Below are 7431 nucleotides of genomic sequence, written 5' to 3' on the forward strand. Positions count from 1 at the left end.
GCCCGGCTAATTTATGTATTTTTAGTAGAGACAGTGTTTGTCATGTTGGCCAGGCTGGTCTCAAACTCCTGACCTCAGGTGATCCACACGTCTTGGCTTCCCAAAGTGCTGGGATTACAGGCAGGAGCTACTGCACCTGGCCCGGATTTTGATCTTTAACACTTGTTCTCTACTAATGGAATCAGGACTCCATGGATTCCTTGTGTTGCGGCAGGAGGAAATCAGAATGGAAAGTTCCGGATCATCTTTACGGTTTCCAGAAAGGAATAATGCTTTCAAAGATGCCAGGGTCATCCTGAAGGTGTTTACACAACACATCTGACAATTTGCCCATCTAGTAATGTGATTCATTAAAACAAACACATGGAAGGCCCTGAGTTCATGACAATCTGCAAATGAGAAAAATGACTGTACCGTTGTACAAAGCATAGCTGGATCCTCTGAGGAGAATGACAAGGAGGACATACTTACTTTTTAGTTTAACAAGGGAGCATTCACAGGTACGAGAATGTGGTACCTTCTGTAAAGCGCATGACGGCTCATAATGAGTGGGGATGTGCGTGAGGCTCAGTGAACCCTGGCCTTTTTCCTCCCGTGGTTCTGGCCCCTAAATGGGGCAGTTCTGAGGCCTCTGGCTGGGCGTGGCCAAGTGGGAGAGAGACTGGAGTGAAAGGAAAAGTCAGGCTAAGTCTCTCCATCCGCTGACTCCGTCCCCAGCAGAGTCCCGGGAACTGGCTGCATTCTCTCCCGGCATCCGCTCCATAGCTACAGCTGCTGGCCTGTGGGAGCCACCATCGCACAAGCTTATCCTGGGGGACCCCGGCACATGGGCCGCAGCAGCACGCCTCCTTCCAAGGGCGCTAGCGGGCTTCCTGTGTTGCTAAAATCTAGGTCGCTTCACTGTCCCGTTTGGTTTCTCAGCTACATAATCAACTCCCTTCCATACATTCCCTCCACGTAAATTATTGAAATGGTCTCTATCTTCCTGGTTAGTGTCTGATAGAATATGCTATCCTTTCTTCCTGCATAAGCGGGAAAGAATAAACACCAGGGACTGTGAATAAACCAAATAACCCCAGAATATATAAACACAATAGCAAGGGCGGGAAGGGTCAGTGAGTACAGTGGGGCAGGGGTCCAACATAAAATCCAGGCAGAGGGACCTCAAACTGAATGGCCCAGGCAGGCATGCAACAAACAAGCAGAAAGTGGCTTCCATAGGACCCTCCAGCAACAAATCAGCCGAACGTCCGAAGAGGAGAGCTTGCTTTGCAGAGTCCTTCCTTCCTGCAGGAGGAGATGGAATTTTTACATGATCTTATATTAATTATCATGAAATTCTAATAAGGAATACGGAAGTATTACATAATATTGTCGGACCAGGCCAATCTATCATAATGATAGGATAATGGGTTCGATGCTACCAGCCAAGCGACATTAGCAGGTGGGCTTAGTTCTGGGATAAACGTGGAGTGTGGTAGCACTGTCATGTCCCGTTCGTCTTTCCCTGGCCTACATCATCCCTCTTGCTGGATAGCTTCTAGCTGCAAGCCCGGCAGCTCCACCTGCGGCTGTCGCTGGCCACTGGAGCCTGCTTGGCCCATGTGGGGTAGGAGGGACGTGTCTAATCCCAGGGCAGCCTTCACCCAATATCTCATGCGAATGGCAGATAATACTCCAACACCTTTGTCTCCCCTTGTGATAACTTGGAGATGTTATTTCCTACATTTCCAGGCAGTGCTGAGCCTGGTTACCCACAGTGGTCACCTGCTTGCCAGCCCATCCTCTGGGGATTCCTCCCTTTCCTGTCTCACATCCCCACTCCCTGCCAGGTGAATCCTAGAGTCACCTCTTAAAGGAATGACTCCCACTCATATCCTGTCTCAGTGCCTGCCTCGGGGAGAGCCCAGCCTAAGACACCACTGAAAAGAATAAACTCAATATGGAGTAATTTTAGATTTATAGGAAAGTTGCAAAGATCAAAGAGTTCTAGCACACCCCTCTGCCCGTTTCTTCTAATGTGGACTTCTTACATTACCGTGGTTTATCTGTCAAAACTGAGAGATGAACATTCTCTTATGTTAACTATTAATTAAACTCCAGATGTTATTCAGGTTTCAACAGTTTTGTCTACCAACATCTTTTTCCTCCTCCAGAATCCTATCCTGCATACCACATTGTATTTAATCAGTATGCCTCCTTGGTCTCTTCCAGTCTGTGATGGTTTCCCAGACTTTCCTTGCTTGGCATGACCTTGACAGTTTGAAGAAGGACTGCTCAGATATTCTGTAGAATGTCCGTCAGTGTGGGTCTGTCTGATGTTTTCCTCGTGGTTAGACTGGAGAGATGAACTTGGGGGAAGAAGACCTTGTAGGCAAAGTGCCCTTCTCTTTACATCATATCAGGAAAGACGGAGAATTTCAAAACTTAAAAAAAAAAAAATTCACAAAAAAAGATGGATGCTTAAAATTCCCAAGCCATCAAAAGAAAAACTTTTATAAGAAGTAACCCAGCCTGGAGACCTGGGACTCATGTTTGAATCACCTAACTTTTAAAAAAAATTTAGATTTAGGGGGTACACATACAGGTTTGTTACATGAGTATATCATGTGATGCTGAGGTTTGGGCTGCTGCTGATCTCATTGCCCAGGTAATAAACACTGTACCCCATAGGTAGTTTTCAGCTCTTGTTCACCCCGTTCCTGCCCTTCCTTCACATTTTTGGAACCTCCAGTGTTTATTGTTTCCATATGTTCATTTATACCCAATGTTTAGCTTCTGCTTATAAGTGAGAACATGTGGCATTTGGTTTTCTGTTTCTGTGTTGATTTACTTATGATAATGGCCTCCAGCTGCATCCACATTGCTGCAGAGGACATGATCTCATTGTTTTTCATGGCTGCATAGTATTCCATTGTGTATATGTACCACATTAAAAAAAAATCCAATCCACTGTTGATCGGCACCTGGGTTATGAATCACCCGACATTTTGCATTCAGGTTCTATGCCCTAGTAAAGAATCAACTGGACCCAATTCAAGGTCCTCAGCTTGTCTGAGAAAATGTCCTCTGTCTTTGGGTCTGGTAAGACTAACGACCCTATCCAGCCCCCTTGCACCCTGGAAAGACTAAAAATGTTATTGAAACCCTAGGATGATATAAAAATAATGTAATAAATAATAAGTGTAGCAATAATCACAGGAAAGCAATATATCAAGTGCAGAATAATGGATTATAGCTATGGTGTGGATGCTTTAGAGTGAGCATAAGCATGAGTCTATGTGTAGCCATGATGTTTCTGGATGTTTTGTCTGCTGTTTGAGGTATGGAAGTATTCAAAAAAATCAAATGTACCATCTGTAATTGCATTTTAAATTGTTTAGAACATTTAGGCCAGGCATGGTGGCTCATGCTTATAATCCCAGCACTTTAGGAGGCTGAGGGGGGCAGATCCCTTGAGCCCAGGAGTTCCTGACCAGCCTGGACAACTAGGGAGATCCTGTCTCTACTAAAAATACAAAAAATTAGCCAGGTGTATATGGCACATGCCTGTAGTCCCAGCCACTCAGGAGGCTGAGGTGGGAGAATCACCTGAGTCTGGGAGGTTGAGGCTGCAGTGAGCTGTGATCGTGCCACTGCACTCCAGCCTGGGTGATGGGAATAAGACCAGGTCTCAAAAAGAAAAAAAAAAAAGAGAACATTTAATTCATCAAATTTATAATGGAGAAAAATTGGTTTTCTGAGTTGTTAGATAAAAGTATAACAAATTAAGCATCAGGAAAAGTTCAGGCCAGGTGTGGTGGCTCACACCTGTAATCCCAGCACTTTGGGAGGCTGAGGAGGGCAGATCACCTGAGGTCAGGAGTTCGAGACTAGCATGGCTAACATGGTGAAATCCTGTCTCTACTAAAAATACAAAAAAATTAGCCAGGTGTGGTGGCATATGCTTGTAATCCCAGCTACTTCGGAGGCTGAGGCATGAGAATCGCTTAAACCCAGAAGGCAGAGGTTGCAGTGAGCCAAGATTGCCCCACGGCACTCCAGCCTGGGCAACAGAGTGAGACTCTGTCTCAAACAAACAAACAAAAAAACAGGAAAGTTCACACAGTTGTGGGAGCTTCTTTCCCCAGTAGGAAAACCCCTTGGGTGTTGAGTTGAGTCATCTATCAGTGAGTTACAATGGGACTGATGGCCTCCCCACAACACTTCCTTATCTTTAAAGCTGTCAGTTTTCAGGCTGCTGCAGCGATAAGGTACTGTCATGGATGCTTTAGTATCTGCAAATCTTTCATCTCGTTTTATCCACACAAGATCCTGGTGGTATCCTCACTGGACAAATGAGAAAACTAAATATAATTTAGAATGCATTTGGCTGCAAGGAAGAGAATAATGAATCCAAAGTAATGAAAACAGCAAGGAGTTGATCTCTTTGAAAAGTAGTCCTGCCAGCTGCAGGGCTGGTTAACTCAGGGGCTCCACCACACCTAGCCCCAGCTCCTCATGGTCACAAGGTGGCTGCAGCAGTTCTAGGCATCCAAGTGTCTTCATAGAAGGCAGACTCTTCTGTGGAGCTGTGGTATCAAGGGAGGAAAGCCTTTTTTAGCAGCCCAGTGGTGTCTTCCCCTCATTGGTCAGGATCGAGTCCTGTACTCAGGTCTCAGCCAATCACTGACAGAGGGGCGGAGTTACCATGGCTGACGAGGACTAGTCCTTCTCCATCCCCTGGGGCTGGGAGAGTGAACCTCCAGCCATATAAGTAAGGAGGACAGTCACAGCAGCACTGGCTATGAAGAGGTGGCCCGAATGTCTGCATATGGAGGCCCAGAGAGGTACAGGGCTTGCCTAAGCTCACCCTGCCAAGCCTGGACTGGAATCCTAGGTTCTGCCTCACTCTTGATGTTTTCCACAGACTCCCCTGAGTCCTTAGAATGGGGTCATGCCTTTATATGGCCGTCAACTTGGAAGGAACGTCTTCTGAGCAAGCCTCCCTCTGATGGCAGGCGAAGTGAGTTGAAACTGCTCCTTACAAAGAGCTGCCTTGCTTCTTCCCAAAGACTGTCACAGCTCCCAATGCTCTGAGGTCCAACTAGTCCATTCCTTTTATTGCACAGATGGGAAAACTGAGGCGGGGCAGAAGCAAGGACTTAAGGTTGCAAAGTGAGGTGAAAACACATTGCCCTTTCTACTGTTCCTGGTTGTTTTGTAGGTGGACACAAACAAAAGTTAGCATGGATGGGAGGTACTTTAGCATTTGAAAGCATCAAGTACAGAGCGAACCACCACTTAGTTGACCTTGGGCAAGTTAGGTAGTCTTTCTGTTCCTCAGTTTCCTCATCTGAAAAATGGGTATAACAGTAGGACTGCTTCCTTGGCATATTGTGAAGGATAAGTGCATCCATGCAAAGGCCTTGGCACACCTAGTGAGCTCTATAATTACTGCGCTCCTACTGTGTGCTCAGCACCACGTTGTATGTCCTGCAATCTATCTAGTCTCTATGGCTCCTCTGTTATTAGCAGGCTTGTTTTATAGGTGAGAAAATGAAACCGCAGAAACGTCAAGTGACTTACATGAGTCCCTTGGCTGAGGCCATGTTGAGTTTCAAGCCCACATCTGGCTGCCTCCAGAAGCCCAAGCTCTTAACCGCCTTGCCATTCTGTCCCCACCACATGGCCTTCTGCCACTTGGTTCCTCTATGGCAAGCCAAGGAACCTAGGCCCAGGGAGGTCAACCCCAGCTAGTAAATTAAACAGGAAATAAGATGCATGAGCCTTTCCATGACCCCACACATCCTCTACAGGGACAGAAGCTCTGTAGCATCCTGAAGCAAGATTGGTCTCAGCCACCCTATCAGGTGGTTCTTCCTTGCACAAACCAAGATCTGTGTTGCTTTAGTTTATGCTTATTTTCTTTGCTGCATTCTCGAAAGAGGCCTTTCTCTGGTCTATTTGAATCTTTAGCTGTGACCCTACTGCCCAGCTCTGACCTGTCTGTCCCCACATGTCCACTTCGGCACCTCTCCTAGATATGAGGCTGAGGCTTCATGAGCCACACCCTCAGGCCAAGTGGACACTCTAGGGAGTGTCACTCCTCCTGCAGTCTTTGCTGAGCCTCAGCAGGATCTGTGTTTTTCAGGCCTGGCAGTGAAGCACCTCCTTCCTGAGGTCTTTTGTCCATATTTCTCCGGATTGCCACCTTCCCACATTGCTGGAGATTCCTGTGCTGTTTCTAATATGTGATCTGGAGGTGGGGGAGAGTGTCCTCTAGACCTACTGTCTCCAATGAGGTAGCCACTAGTCATGTGTGGCTATTTAAATTTAAATTAGTCAAAAGTAAATACAATTTGAAATTCAGTTCTGTCACCAAACTAACCACACTCAAGTGCTTGGCAGCCATCCAAGACTAGGGACTATGGGATTGGACCCGGCGGATATGGAGCATTTCCATCGTTGCAGAAAGCTCTAGAGGACAGCCCTACCAGTGGTTCTCAAACTCAAAATCACTGAGTTTGCCCAAGGTCGCCTACCTGGTGAGTGGCTGAACCCTGATTCTAGCTCCATAGTTAATGCTTTCAAATGCTAAAGTGCCCCCCATACCTGCTAACTTGTTTGTATCCACCTACAGAACCTCCAGGAGTGGCAGAGAAGTCATGCTCAGGCGTCGCCCTAGAGTTTGCACCTCAGTAGGTCTTGGCAGAGTTGGAAGATTATTTCTAACAATTTCCTAGGTGACACTACAGCAGCCGGGCTGGGGACCCTGCTTTGAGAACTGCTGCTGTTCACCCAGCACTGGGAGAGTCTGCTGAAAAGGCTCTGTGTGCCGATCCTGATGTGAGGCTGGTGAAGAGTCACTGGGGACACGACTTTTTCAGTTGAGCTTGGAAAAGGAGCCTGAGACCAGCTTTCCAAAAAGCAAGCATTGGCTGGACAGTGGGGTACTTGGACATGCTAGAAAACCACAAAATTCAAACAAACAAAACCCAAAAGAATAATCATACACGCTCATGAATTGTCTGGGTTTCGTTTCCACTTGTCTGTCATTTCTGAGAGGGAACCGCTTCAGTTTCTACCCTGATCACTGTCCTTCTCCAGTGACAAACACCAAGCAAGGAGCACACCCCAATGTCATCTCAGACATGCGTCCTTGGTTCCAGTTTTCCTTCCACCTTGAACTTCCTAAGACCTGCTAATACCCAGCACCTTCTTTCTTGGAGAGGCTGTGTTGGGGACAGGAGGAAGAGCACTGGATTTGGAGTTATAAGATTTGAATTCAAGTCACTGTGTGAGCTTGGGCATTGCCCCTTTGAATTCCATTTCCATAAAGGCAACCATCTTATGTACTTTATAAAGCCACATTATGTTATGCTCACATGATATCATATGTGAATTTTTGTTTGTAAATCACAGAGTACTTTCTAAATCTCAGGTCCCATA

The sequence above is a fragment of the Cebus imitator genome, unplaced genomic scaffold (genome assembly GCF_001604975.1).
Source record: "Cebus imitator isolate Cc_AM_T3 unplaced genomic scaffold, Cebus_imitator-1.0 Scaffold193, whole genome shotgun sequence".
Lineage (NCBI taxonomy): Eukaryota > Metazoa > Chordata > Mammalia > Primates > Cebidae > Cebus > Cebus imitator.